Source organism: Canis lupus, chromosome 28, assembly GCF_003254725.2.
Source record: "Canis lupus dingo isolate Sandy chromosome 28, ASM325472v2, whole genome shotgun sequence".
Classification (NCBI taxonomy): Eukaryota; Metazoa; Chordata; class Mammalia; order Carnivora; family Canidae; genus Canis; species Canis lupus.
In genome coordinates, this window is record NC_064270.1 from 5815839 (window position 1) to 5830548 (window position 14710).

The 14710-nt window shown below is 37.8% G+C and overlaps 1 long non-coding RNA gene across 1 annotated transcript in view; it reads left to right on the forward strand.

The window, feature by feature from the left end:
- Positions 1 to 14710, forward strand: part of LOC118352713 (uncharacterized) — a 49452-nt gene that overhangs the window by 30754 nt on the left and 3988 nt on the right. The window contains exon 4 of the long non-coding RNA XR_004810314.2: positions 5730 to 5910. This is a non-coding gene — a long non-coding RNA (uncharacterized LOC118352713). The remainder of the gene's footprint in view (positions 1 to 5729; positions 5911 to 14710) is intronic.

A 14710-nucleotide genomic window follows, 5' to 3' on the forward strand; every position in this document is an offset into this window, starting at 1 on the left:
CCCTTTTCTCTTCAGGCTTGGTAGTGACAAGTCTCCCAACTGTTAATGCCCCAGAGCCCTGCACCCTTTCTATCACATTCCCTACAAGGTTAAAACCAATCTTTTGTCATCACATTGAAAAACAAACCAAGTGTTCAACTAAAATCCTGGTGGGAACTTTTGATCAGGATTTGACACACTTGCTATTCCACAGTCTGAAGATCTGCCTTGACTTGGACCCTTTCAGAGCATTTCACTCAGGAAAGCACCTGTCTACAATTTTATTCATTTTCTTTCTTTTTTTTTTTTCTAAGATCTTATTTATTTGAGAGAGAACAAGCAAGCATGAGCTGGGGAAGGAGCCAAATGGAGAGGTAGAAGCCAACTCCCCACTGAGCAGGGAACCCAACATGGAGCTCCATCCCGGAACTCCAATATCATGACCTGAACCTCAGGCAAAATGCTTAATCAATTGAGCCACCCAAGTGCCCCTTTATTCAGTTTCTCCTTTGTGTTTGGCACTAGGAGCATTAAACTGTCTCCTCCGAACCTTCCCAGTTGAACTTCAGGGGTACCTTAGACCAATCTGACATTCTTTTCCTCAATCTGTAGAAGTTCGTCAACTCTTTATGAACCTAAAATATTTTAGAGAGCAATATGGGGATTGCCATCTTGGTGGAGAACATAACATAGGCACTGTGGAGTATGTAGATTATGTAGAGTATTAAAAGGGAATTTTCTAGCTAGTTATAATAATACGTGCATAGTGAGAAAGTTAAATAGTAAAATTTAGAAACAGCTCAAGAAGGTCCTCAAGTCAGGAATTATGCCCTCATTGCTAGGGCTGTCTCTACACAGAACGTGGCACGTAGTGATAGTTACACAATGTTACATAAAAGCACAAGGAAGCCTCCCAAAGTGCCCCCACAGTCAACCCATGATGGTTCCACCACCTTCCTGGGTCTTCCTTGCCAACTTCAGCCCCATCCCATCACTTCCTCTCACCTGCTTTGGCTTCTTGTTTTCTCACCTGTCTTAATACGTTTGGCTTACTATCATAGATACCATAGCCTTGGTAGCTTAAAAAGTACACTTGTTATTTTTTTGCGTTCTGGAGGCTGAGCAGTCCGAGATCAAGGCACCAGCAGATTCAGTGTCTGGTGAGAGCCTGCTTTCTAGTTCGTAGGTGTCCACCTCTTCACTATGTTCTCACATGGCAGAACAAAGCTCTGTCAAGGGATCTCTCTGGGATATATTTTATAAGGGCATTCATCCCTCGTGAGGACTACACTCGCATGACCTACTTACCTTCCCAAAGCCACATGTCCAAATAGTATCACATTGGGGATTAGGTGTCCAAATATGAGTTTGTGGAAGTCACAATCATTCAATCTATAGCACCACACATGCCACTTTGCATAATCCACACAATTTAAATCTTCCAGTTTTCCCTAAACCACAGAAAAGAGTATCACCTCAGGCAGCTTCTTAAGTACAGCACTGCAAACACCCTAGAGGCCAGGAACACCAAGGCAAACAATGGCAACAAACAAAGACTCCATAAATTACCCTGCCACACCAATGGGGGAAAAAGGTCCTTCTATCCTGTTGGACTGAGATCCCACTGGTGGGCGCCCTGAGGGGGTGGGGTAAGGGGCAGCTCTTGGGTATAGGCCAGTGAGATCTAGCTCAGGGCTAGGACTAGATTCACCCAAGACTGGAGGATTTGGACCATTGGTACCCCTCTCTTAGCTTTGGATTGTGTGTTTCCTTGGGGCACTTTTGATATTATTATCTTCTATTTCCATTCAGGTGTTGATTCTCATTCCCCTTGTTGCAGTTAGATTCCCTGCCACACCACCAGTGGTGCTCTAGTTCTTACAAGAGCAGGGACCTGGACATACACATCTTTCTATGACCCACGGAACTCTACAGGTGCTTGATAAATACCCATCCAATTAAATCATGACTTTAAACTTTTAAACAAGCCCTCTCCTTATTTTTCCCAAAGTAAGATGCTAATTAATTCGTCTTTCTTCTCTGATAGGTTATCCCAACCCTGAATATTTAGTTACTAATCTCCAAGTAATCTTCCTTATGTGCAAAGAAAGGTATTTCGGCTACCAAAGAGTCATGTTTTTAGAGGAGCAGATATTTCACTTTTTATGAAGTACTTTGTATATAATTTCCAATACTAGGCAGATGAAACAGAGCATTTTCTCTGCCATCTAAAGTGAGACGATGTATTCAGAGATTAGCTTTTAAGAATGTGGTTCTCAAATGTGGTACACAAACACTGGTGTCCCTGAGACCCTCTCAGAGGTTCAGCAAAGTAAAAAGTAATTCCATAAGACCGAGAAATTGTTTGCCTTTGTTACTGCTGTGCTGGATTAGCACTGATGGTGCAGAGGTGGCTGTAGTCTCCTTAGCTCTAGTGCTCGTTGTATTCTTCACTACCACACACTGGCAGTTAAAAAAAAAATAGTGAAAAAGGGTAATTTCACTTAAGAATGTCCTGTATGACATGGTAAAAATTATTAACTTTATTAAGTTTTGACCCTTGGGAACATATGTTTTTAATATCCTGTGGGACAAAATGAAAACTACGTAAATAACTTCTGCCTTATAAATATGAAGGTTGTCTTGAGGAAAAACACTCATGCAATTGAATTATGAGCTATGCTCACTTTCTTCATGGAACATGTTACTTAAAAGAATGCCTCACAGAAAACAGCCATAGTTTTTGACAGATATTTTCTCTGAAATGAAGGAAGTGAGCCCATCTTCAAAGAAATAAAACTGACAGTATTTGTTGCCAAAGGTAAAGTTTGGGTTGTTTTTTTTTTAAATTACAATTTCAGGAAATTTGTATCACTCACTGTGAACTGTACAGCTTCTCTCAATGCCTAGAGACTTTGATGAGTTCTATGGTGATATTAACAATAGCATTATTTTATATTGTAGAACAAAATATCAACATTTGGAAGATCTACAGGATTCAGCCAATCAATAATTTCTGAATGAATAATTCACTATGTTATACAAATTATGCATGAGTTTAAATTTAAAAAAATCAAAGTGCAAGCTAAATCAGTGGATTTTAGTATAACAGAGCATGAAAAGATAATATGGTTTCAGATTCCACAATGCAACTAACCTCTAAGAAACCACCACTGGGTGAGTTTTAGTGTAGTATCAAAGAAGAATATCCACAATTACCTTAAAAAGGCTATGAAAATATATTCATTTTCCAACTAGTTATTTGTGTGAGGCCAGATTTTCTTCATCTACTTCAATTAAGACAGTATTACAAGAGCTTGAATGCAAAAGCAAATAATCATCCACTCTTTTCTCCTAAATCATACATTAAAGAGATTTGCAAAAATACAAACATAAATCCATTCTCCTTTTTAAAGAAAATATATATAATTGTATATTTATTTTTTAATTGAAGTTTGATTTGCCAACATATAGTATAACACCAAATGCTCATCCCAGCAAGTGCCCTCCTCAGTGCCCATCACCCAGTTACTCTATCTCCCTGCCTGCCTCCCCTTCCACTTAATTCCATTCTCCTCACTAATTGTTTAATTTGGAAAATATAGTTAAAACTGTTTTATTTATATTGACATGCAATGGGCTTATTGTAATTTTAAAATGAACTAAATAAATAGCTTTTTGGAACTCTCAATAATTTTTAATTTTTTGGTCTTGGGACCCAAAGGTTTGAGAACTCAACCTATAGGTGTTCTTCTTTGATCATAACTTACTAGCATAACTAACACGGAGTTATATCTTTAAAATATAAACTGGGTTATTTTTTTATCCATGTGTTTTATCTGACCCTTGCTTACACTGAGGCTCCTGGTTGGTGTTTATGGTGTCATTTCTGAAGCTCACATGGCATGACTGAAGAACATCCTGCATTTCCCTCTTCAGAGGAACGTAGTGCTATTTGAAAATTGGAAAGTTTTGCCTTTCCAGCTCATTCTAAAGATGTTGAGTAGGAGTACCCTTCTAGCTTTGTATGTTTTCTGTGTCAAAGACAACTATCTGCTCTTGACTAAATGCTGCCCTCAGTTTCACAAGATTGCAACAATAGGACTGCCCGTGGAGTGGGGCTGATAATAGCCAACATCAACCATATCCATATGTTTCCTTCTCTCTAGATGTATGTAAGCCCTGGAGGATTCTGGGGGCATTTTTCAGGCATGATTTCTCTTTATAGAACAATTTCCCCAAATAGTTTATGCTTGATTCAGTATTCCTTGATCTTGTAGCTTGAGTGAATTGTTCTGTAGAGTCCTAGCCACTCAGAGAGGGTTCGTATTAAAATGGCATTCTCTAGTCTACGTGATCCTTGAATTGCTGCCTAATTTCTGATAGGAATTTGAGCTGACAGAAGTCACGTGCTTTCCTGTTTCTGTCATTTGTGGAATGTTTCCCTTCTCCCATGAAACCCTTTTACCACCAGTGATTTCATTTATTGCTCTAGTGAACAGCATATGATTTTTCCTCCAACATCTAATTTGCAAAATTGGCGACATGCATTTCTCAAGAAGGTATTTTTAGAGTCTTTGTATTATTTTTTTTAATGAACTACAGGTATTTATTTCAATGTAACAATTTGGTTTTATTGCCCTTTTAAAATTAAGCATCTTGATGGATTTTTGTTTCTTACTTTTCCTCTCCCTCTAGATTCTGAATTCAATCGTGTTGTCACTGTTATGTCCAAAGTTCACCCACAGCTACTTTCTGTAGCTATTCCTGACCACCACTCAGGACAAAATATAATACATGTCTTTCCTTGTGGATTTAAAGGCTAACTTTTTAAAGAAATCATTTGTATTGTCTAAGACTCTTTATTTCTATATCTGTCCCCAGTTCAAAAAGAACTGCTACAATTTGTATAAATCCTTCTTGGGGGTAAGTCTCTGGCTATTGTCATTTGGCCTAATTTTGTAGCTTCCCTACTTATTACAAAATCTCAACTCTAGCTCATCATTCAATTCAATAAACATGGTTCAAGCACACAATAAAGTAAGTGCTTTGGGCATACAAATATGAAAGACAATATAAGATACTAGACACACTGTGGTTTCTGAACTCCCCAGAATCCAGTCTAATGGGGGAGACAGAGGCTGATATGAGTAACTCCAATCAGTACCAACAAAGTGCTTTGGGAGGGCAGCCTGAACTCCAACTACCATAGGGGCATTAATGATGGCAACTATGCCTTAAGGTTTTTCATCACCCTCATTGTGTAGCCCCTGTATCCCTGAGCTACACCAATCTTGGCATCTATGAGGCTTAGGTAATAAGTGAAAGGGCATTTGTACCCACCCACCTCAAGAGGTCATATCTGACACCCTGTACTTCCCAGTGTATGCCTTTCTGGTGGGCTCTTCAACTGTGATCATTCTGCACTGCTTCTTTAACATGTGCCTGAAATCTCACTCCGCCCCAACGCTGTGGCCATGCCTTCCAGTGCCTTTGGTGCTGGATGCTATTGCCCTTATCACCATTACTGAAGAAGTTCTAGAAGCTGGGACAATATTTTTACCCAGTCTTTGAGGTCTCAGAATGGTTGATTATAGTTATATTTAAGCTCTTATGAGGGCCTCTTTTGCTTAGTCCCCTCAGGAGAGGGATTTCATGAAAACTCTGCAAAGTGGGGATGGAGGTGGGAGACAAGACTTCAGAGTGACACCATCCGTGTACTCATACATATATTTTTCTTCTCTTCACAGTAAATACTTCACTTTCCTGGAGGAATACTGATCATAGAGGTTGAGAAGCTCTTTATTTCCTCTCTGTTGATCCAGGTATCCTAAAATCTGATTGTCACCTTCAAAGGCCCTTCACCCTTTATCCCAGGAATAGAGTCCCCCATGCAAATGGGGGTCTTGATGGACTGCCAGCATTTCTGAGGTAAGTATTCAGATTAGTCCCTTCCACTCCCATCAACCCTCAATTCTCTTGCTAGTGCTTTTCTACCAAGACTTTTTAATTATCAAAGTAATACATATTCTTTTTCAAAAATTAAAATTGTATACAAAATATATATAAAGTAAAAAAGATCCCTATTGTACCTTCTCACTAATCTTACCTCTCAGAGATAATTATCATTTCAAGTTGGTGTCTTTTCTTTTTTCTTTTTTTTTTTTTTGTCTTTTCTGTTTTCATGCACACATACTCTTATTGTTCACATATAGATTTTTAACAGAATAGTATTATACTATGCATATTATTTTAAAACTGAATTTTTTTACCAATAATAATATATCACTATCTTACCACATCAATTCATATAATTCTATTCTTTCATGGTATTCCGTAATATGAATATATCATAATTTATATCCATGTTTCCATTGTTTTGTTTTTTCAAATTCCACAACTAACACCTTGTATGACCAATTATGTATATACACATTTTTTACAAATAATGCCAAAATAACATGATTTTAAAATTCTTACCAATCATGCTGCTCCTCACAGAGATGCTTCACCCTCTTCTATATGATATGTCAACCCTATCCTTCATCAAGAATTTTTTTGTAGCATGGTGATTCTCTGTCCCTTTGTTTGCCAAAATCTTGACTACTTGCCCAACTCTTAGCATAATGCCTAGCATATAATAAGTACCCTATGGGGATCCCTGGGTGGTTCAGCGGTTTGGCGCCTGCCTTTGGCCCAGAGTGCGATCCTGAAGTCCCGGGATCGAGTCCCACGTCAGGCTCCCGGCATGGAGCCTGCTTCTCCTCCTCCTGTGTCTCTGCCTCTCTATGTCTATCATTAATAAATAAATAAATCTTAAAAAAAATAAGTACCCTATAAGCACTGGGGAGGAAGGAAGGAAGGAAAAAGGGAAAAAAGGACAAATGCTAAGCACTATAGAACATTTATTGTTTATTAGCTGATACCTGTATATCTTTAATATGACTTTTCTGGCACTCCCCATGGCAGTAGCTGCTTACAGAGGTCTTAGTTTCATTTATTTGCCAGGCTATAGGTGATGGAAAGTGATTGTAAGAAATTTTTGGTCCTTGTCCTTGAAAGTCCTAAAACCATTTCAGAATTTGGGAAGATTCAAGATGTGGTAGATTATTTGTTAAAAGGACCACCACAGGGGATCCCTGGGTGGCTCAGAGGTTTAGCGCCTGCCTTTGCCCCAGGGCGCAATCCTGGAGTCCCGGGATCAAGTCCCGCGTTGGTCTCCCAGCACGGAGCCTGCTTCTCCCTCCTCCTGTGTCTCTGCCTCTCTCTCTCTCTCTCTGTCTATCATAAATAAATAAATAAATCTTTAAAAAAAAAAAAAAGGACCACCATAATTCTCATCCTTTGTGTTATCCTCTCATGTGTCTTTAGACTTGGCCATGTAACTTGTTTGGGCCAATGCAACAATAGTAAATGTGACACAGAGACTTGGAAAGTATTGGCATATTTGGGCTTATTTTTTCTTGTGCCTCTTGGGAACCCTGAAACTACCATGTGAAAAACTTACAATTTGAGCCAGCCTTTTAGAGGGTTCAAGACCATACGAAGCCAGGACAAACCTTCTCGACCAAGGCTTCCTAAATCAACCATTCTGCCAAGCACTAGACATGTCTGTTGCTATCTCAGATCATTCAGGCCCAGCCAAGCTGCCACTTGATTGACCTGATCAAAAAAAGTCACCCATAGCTGACATAGAATCATATAAAATAATAAATGTTTGTGTTTTAAACAACTAAGTTTTGAAGTGGTTTTTGTTTTTTTTTATTTGATGCAGCAAAAGCTAATTGATACACAAGAATTTACCAGAAAATGACAGTACAAGAAACAATCATTTGGGTAATATTACACCTTACCAAAATGCAAAACCCTACATAAAACATTAGCAAATTATGTACCATTTGTAAACAGGGTATCATGAACAACTTGAATTATCTCAAGAATATATGGGATTTGCCACTTAAATCATCCCATCAACAGAATAAAGGGAAAATGTTTCTAATTGTCTTAATAGATGCAGAGAAAATGCTCAATGAAATTCAACGATCATTTCTTTTTAAAAATATTTTATTTATTTATTCATGAGAGACACAGAGAGAAAGGCAGAGACACAGACAGAGGGAGAAGCAGGCTCCCCGTGGGGACCCTGATGAGGGACTCGATCCGAGGACCTTGGGATCATGCTCTGAGCCAAAGGCAGATGCTTAACCGCTGAGCCACCCAGGCATCCTTCAAAAGTAATTTCTTTCTTTTTTTTTTTTTTTTAGATTTTATTTATTTATTCATGAGAGAGAGAGAGAGAGAGGCAGAGACACAGGCAGAGAGAGAAGCAGGTTCCGTGCAGGGAGCCCGACGTAGGACTCGATCCCAGGTCTCAAGGATCACACCCTGGGCTAAAGGCGGTGTTAAACCGCTGAGCCACCCGGGCTGCCCCCAAAAGTAATTTCTAATAAAACTTTTTGCAATTCCTCAATTTCTCTTTCTTCAGCCTTCTTGTTAATACATAGAAATGCAACTAACTTCTGTGCATTGATTTTATATCCTGCAATTTTGCTGAATTCGTGTATGAGTTCTAGCCATTTTGGGGTGGATCTTTTGGGTTTTCTACATAGAGTAACATGTCGCCTGTGAAGAATGAAAGTTTGACTTCTTTGCTGATTTGGACACTGTATATTTCTTTTTTGTTGTCTGATTGCTGAGGCTAGGACTTCTAGTACTATACTGAACAACAGTGGTGAGAGTGGATATCCCTGTTGTGTTCTCAACCCTAGAGGAAAAGTTCTCAGTTTTTCCCCACTGAGGATGACACTCATTGTGGGTTTTCTGTATATGGCGTTTATGATATTGAAGTATGTTCCTTTTATCCCTCTATTGCAGAGAGTTTTTATCACGAAAGGATGCTGCATTTTGTCAAATGCTTTTTCTGCATCTATTGAGAGGATTGTATGATGCTGAACTCTAGGAAACAAACTGAGGGTTGCTGGAGGGGAGATGGTTGAGGGGAAGGGATAACTGGGTGATGGACATTAAGGAGGACATTTGATGTGATGAGCACTGGATGTTATATGCAACTGGTGGATCACTAAATTCTACCTCTGAACCTAATGAAAAAAACTTACTAGCAAATAGGAACACAAAGAAACTTTAACTTTATAATGATTATCTTCTTAAAAACACATCTAAGGGGCACTTGGGTGGCTTAATTTTAAGTGTCCAACTCTTGATTTTGGCTCAGGTTATGATCTCAGGGTCGTGAAACTGAGCCCTGTGTCAGGCTCCACACTAAGCATGGAGTCTGTTTAAGATTATCTCTCCTTCTCCCTCTGTGCTCTACCTCCTCTCTCACACCCACTCTTTCTCTCCCTCAAAAAAAAAAAAAAAACAAAAACAAAAAACTAATATCATAGTTAATGATAAAATGTAGAATTTTCCTTTTAAAATGAGGAACAAGATTAGGATTGTCTGCTATCACTGCTTCTATTCAATAGCACTCTGGAAGTCCTAGTCAGTGCAATAAAATAAGAAAATAAGACGCAAGAAAATTAGAAAGAAAGAAATCAAATTTTCATTCACAGAAAATATGATTCTGTAATAGAGAAAATCCAAGAGAATCTAAATATATTACAAGTTTAAGAGATTTAAGCATACTGGCAGGATACAAAACAATATACAGAAATCAATAGGACTTTCCTGCAGAACAGTGGTAACCAATTGGAAAATGAAATTTCAAAAATAAAAACAAAAAAAAAATGGTCAAAGCCCAATCTACCTCTATCTGCTTACTCATCTTGGTTGTATTTCCATGTGATATGGATGACTAGCCACAGATTTCTTTTTTTTTTTAAAGATTTATTTATTTATTTATGATAGACAGAGAGAGAGAGAGAGAGAGAAAGAGAGGCAGAGACACAGGAGGAGAGAGAGAAGCCTAGCCACAGATTTCTAAGTTGCATGAAGGCTCAGGTTATTGCGTTTCTTCTGACCAATTGGCTATGGATTGAAGATTCCAACAATCCTCTCTTGGGGTTCAGTTCATTGCCCAAGCGACCCACAGAACGCAGGAAAAACACTTATGTTTACCAGTTTATTAAAGGATATGATAAAGGATACAGATGAACAGCCAGATGAAGAGATACATAGGAGAAATCTGGGAATGAATTGAGCACAGGAGCTTCTGTCTCCATGGAGTTAAGGCACATCACCCTCCTGGTGCATATATATTCACCCACCTGGAAGCTCCACAAACCCCATACTATTGGGATCTTATGGAGGCTTCCTCTCTCGTAGGCACAATCAATTATTAACTCCATTTCCAGCCCATCTCTCCTGTCTGGAAGATGAGGGGGTGGAACTGAAAATTCCAAGCTTCTAATCATGGTTCTGTCTTTCTGGTGAACAGCTCCCATCCAGGACCCCACTCAGAGTCACTTCATTAGAATAAAAGATGCTCCTAGTGCTCTTTTCACTTAAGAAATTACACAGGTTTTAGGAGTTCTGTGCGAAAAACTGGGCAGAGGTCAATATATATATTCTATTATTATATACCATGATTAACCAAGGAATAAGCTACTGGCTTCAGGGCTAAAAAAGAAAGTGAAAGAATTTTCAATGAGTTTGTTTTGGTAGGTTACTAACCAGATCAGGCTAAGCTAATGAAACAATGCCTCTCCATGCTAAAAATTATACAGTGATATTTTAGAATCTAAGACAAAGTTAAAATCACCAAGAGTTTACAGAACTTATAAGATTCCCCCTACACCATGCCAACACAATCTAACAGCATCCCAAAGTGAGAAGCCATAAAAGAATTTTCATTAAATTGCAAGTAACTGCAATGTCTTTTTTCCCAAAAGTAATCTGAAAAATTCAAAAGGCCCTGTTGCTCTGGAAATGAAATAATAATGAAATAATACTCATCTGATAAAACAACTACTTCTGGTGAGAAATATAAGTTATGAATTTGCATTACATTCAATACTTGACAATTTTTCTAAAATATCCTAAACAACCACACAGATTTTTCTATTTCAAATTAATATTCATTACCTTCAAAACACAGAGGAGGGGTATAGTGGCATAGATGATTTGATAAGTAAATAATATAATTTACCAAAGTGTTCTGTCATGGTCCACGATTTACCTATCCACAAGTAAATGCAAATTCCTTCAGCATGCCTATGTAATTTGTCACATCCAATTGAAATTGTAGACTCCTGCATGGCTTCTGTCTTATTTTTCCTCCATGCCAGACAAGTTTTGATGATTCTGCCTTTATGATACTTTTCTAATTCTTCTACCTGGTTGATCCTAGGTCTAACATAAGGGGAATAGAAATAGAAAACATATCAACCTATAGAGTTCTCAGATTGATTAGCCAAGCAGTAATGAAAAAGAGAGAGCAACACATAAAGTATTTACAATGAATGTGCCAATAAATAAGTTGCCTCATTTAATCCTTAAAATAACTTGGAGAGGTTACTGGAGAGGTAGGTATTATTATCCCCATTTGCTTATGAGCAAACTGAGGCTCAGAGAGTTTGAATATACTGAACAAGTTCATTCAGCTACTGAACTGCAGGATTCAGATTTAATTCAGATTTAATTTGTCTGAGTGAACACACCCCAGTGGCTTGGGTAGTGAGTCTATGATAAATGAATCATTTGGACACACATAATTAGAAAGTGAATTTTCCTGGCTTTAACTAATAAGAAATGTAAGAAAACTAACTTCCATGAATGTGTAATTCTACTTTCAGAGTTTATTATATATATGATTTTATACCTCCAATTTTGGTTAAGCTGAACTAATAAACCATAGATAAAATAAATTTTGCCTGACCCCCTCCCAAAGTAATAAAACTCACCACTTTATGGATAAACATATTCTCTTAATTTAGCTTCAATGTATATTAGTAGTTTAAGTCGAGATTTTATATTATTTCAAAAATATATCTAATTTAAGATATCTCATTTTGGATCAAATTATCTGATACACAATGCAATGGATTACCCATAAAGCCATAATTGCTAAATAATGTTTCTTTCATTAAATTTTTTTTTAGTCTCAAATGCTTAGCTATATTAAAACTTACTTTATTCTATTCAAGTGATATTGTATTCTATGTTAGATTTAATAATGCTAATCTTATTTATTTTTAGATCATGAGATTTAAAATATGTCATTATAACAAGTTAACAATTCAGTTGTGTATAAAGAGAAATAGAATAGATGAAGTTAGAGAAATAGGCAGAGGTCAGTTCATATAGGGTCTTTTAGGTCAGACAAAGAGTTTGGACTTTATTTACATTCAGTAGGAAGCTATTAACAGATTTTAGGCAAGAGAATAACATGATATAATTTATATTTTAAGAAAAGCACTATGACTATTGTATGAGGAGTATATCTTAAAAAGGGGCAGAGTGGAATCCAGAAGGCCAGTTGAGACATGTGGTCAAACCGTGTTTGAGGGAAAGACACTGATAACTGAATGGTGGGGAAATAGTGGGAATAGACACCAGGGTCATGGTATCTTATTGGTGGATTGAGTTGGGAGTGGGCTGGATAGAGAGCAAAGAGCCAAGGGTATCTCCCAGGTTTGAAGACTGAGCTGTGGATGGCAGCATTATCTGAAATGGAGGATAAGAGAGAAGTAGGGTGTGTTCCCTTGTTGCAAGGTTTCCATGTGTGTTTGTTTGAGGATGATGTCTCTTCAGAACTTCACCCTACTTTACTGTTCACATACCTTTTGTAATTTTCCAATTGTGGCAGATAGACTCCACAGTAGTCCCCTTGATCCCAACTTCGTTGTGGCCATGCTTTGTATCACTCCTTCCCCTTGAGTATTGATGGGACCTGTGACTTGCTTCTCACCAATGGAATACAGCAAATGCAACAGAATGTACATAAAAACATATGTGTGACAACATTATGTAATACTGTTGCCATTTTTCTAGGAAACTCTCCTTGTTAGCTTTAGAGAAGCAAGCTATCATGCTGTGGGCTGGCCAAGAGGGGAGCTAAGTGGCAAGCTACTGAGGGCAGCACCTGGTTAATGGCCAGCAACATACCGAGTCCCTTAGTGCAACAATCTGGAGCAAATAGAATACTTCCAACAACTACATGAGCTTGGAAGCAGGTCCTTTCCTAGTCAGGCCCCAGATGAGGCAGCAGCCCCAGTTGATACCTTGATTGTGGTCTTTTGATACCCTAAAACAGCTAAGCAGTGCTCAGATTCCTGGTCCACAGAAACCATGACATAATAAAATGTGTGTTGTCTTAAGCCCTATATTTGAGGTAATACTGTTAAGTAGAAATAGATAACTAATAAATCAATCTTCTTCAACTATTTTTTGAAAGAAATTATAATCATAACAGGATTCAGGTTTCTCCCATAGAAAAATCCTTATTACTGTTTTGGAAAAGTTGCTTTTGATAAATGTATAATATTTATAAATGTGTAAGTCCATATATTCTCTCCAATAGCATACATAAAAGGGTTGCACATATCTGTCAATTTAACACTTATAGAATTCATAAGCTACGAGGAAATTTGGAGAAGTGAAGCAACTTACCCAAGTTCCTACAGCTAGTTAGTGACAAATCTGGGAGCAAAACTTGCCACATTGAAATGTGATTTTTAGCATTCACAGATCATGCAACCAGGAGGAAAGTCTTGACAATCTTCCATTTTTTAAAGTGTATACTATCAAAATCTTTCAAGAATTCTCCAAAGACAAAAATTTTCTCACCTAGAAAGTATACTGCCATATGTAAATTTAGCCTTAAAAAAAAAAAACTCAGAGCTGAAGAAAATGGCTTTTATTTGTATTTGACTCCCTATTTCACTCTAGAGTATTTCATGATAAATGCTGTTTAGCTTTTATATTTTTATCCAGGATCCTATTAATACATATGAGCCATAGTAGGTGCTAAAAAATAAAGACAGCCCAGACTCTGCTCTAGCAAAGCTGCTGGTTTGAAGTGGCATAGATAGATCTGTCTTGGCCTCCTAAAAGATTGTCTTAGAGTGTTTTATTTGATCCCAACAAGAAAGCATTAATGATGATGCATGCACAGTCCCTGGCACAGAGCAAATGTACCTGTTGTTATTAGACAGAAAAGAAATGGGAGGTGCAATGGGACAGTGTGCTCCAAACCTTTAGCAGATGATGAAGCAAATCTCCCCACCCTATTACTTTGTAATTCCCCATAATTTTACTTTCAATAGTTTGTCATCTTATTTGATAACAACCCTGATAGAGAGAAAAGAGAAATGCATGCTGAGAGCAACTGGAATGATTCATCAGAGTGAACAATTGCCCAACCATTGCCATGTGTAGAAAGGGGCTGAAAGTTGCACCAGTATAAACAAATACTTTTGGACTTCTGCCAGAGGACCAGGACATGGCAATGGGTAAACCGCCAGGTTGAGCTGACAAAACCTGGCCTCTCTTCTTTTGGTATCTATTTATTGAGCACCTACTGTCCATCAGACACTGTGCTAGATACTGGGAATATAAAAAAATGAATAAAGCACAATGTTGGGCTTCAATAAAAATAAATTGTAATATAGTTCTGCAATAGAACAATATATACAAGGCCACACAGAGGAACAAATGATTAACTCTAGCATGGGAGTCAGAGAAAGCATTTCAGAGAAGGTACTGGGTTTCCATACAGGGTGGCAAAAATGTCCTAAAAGTGATTGCATGGTGATGCTTGAACAACCTCACG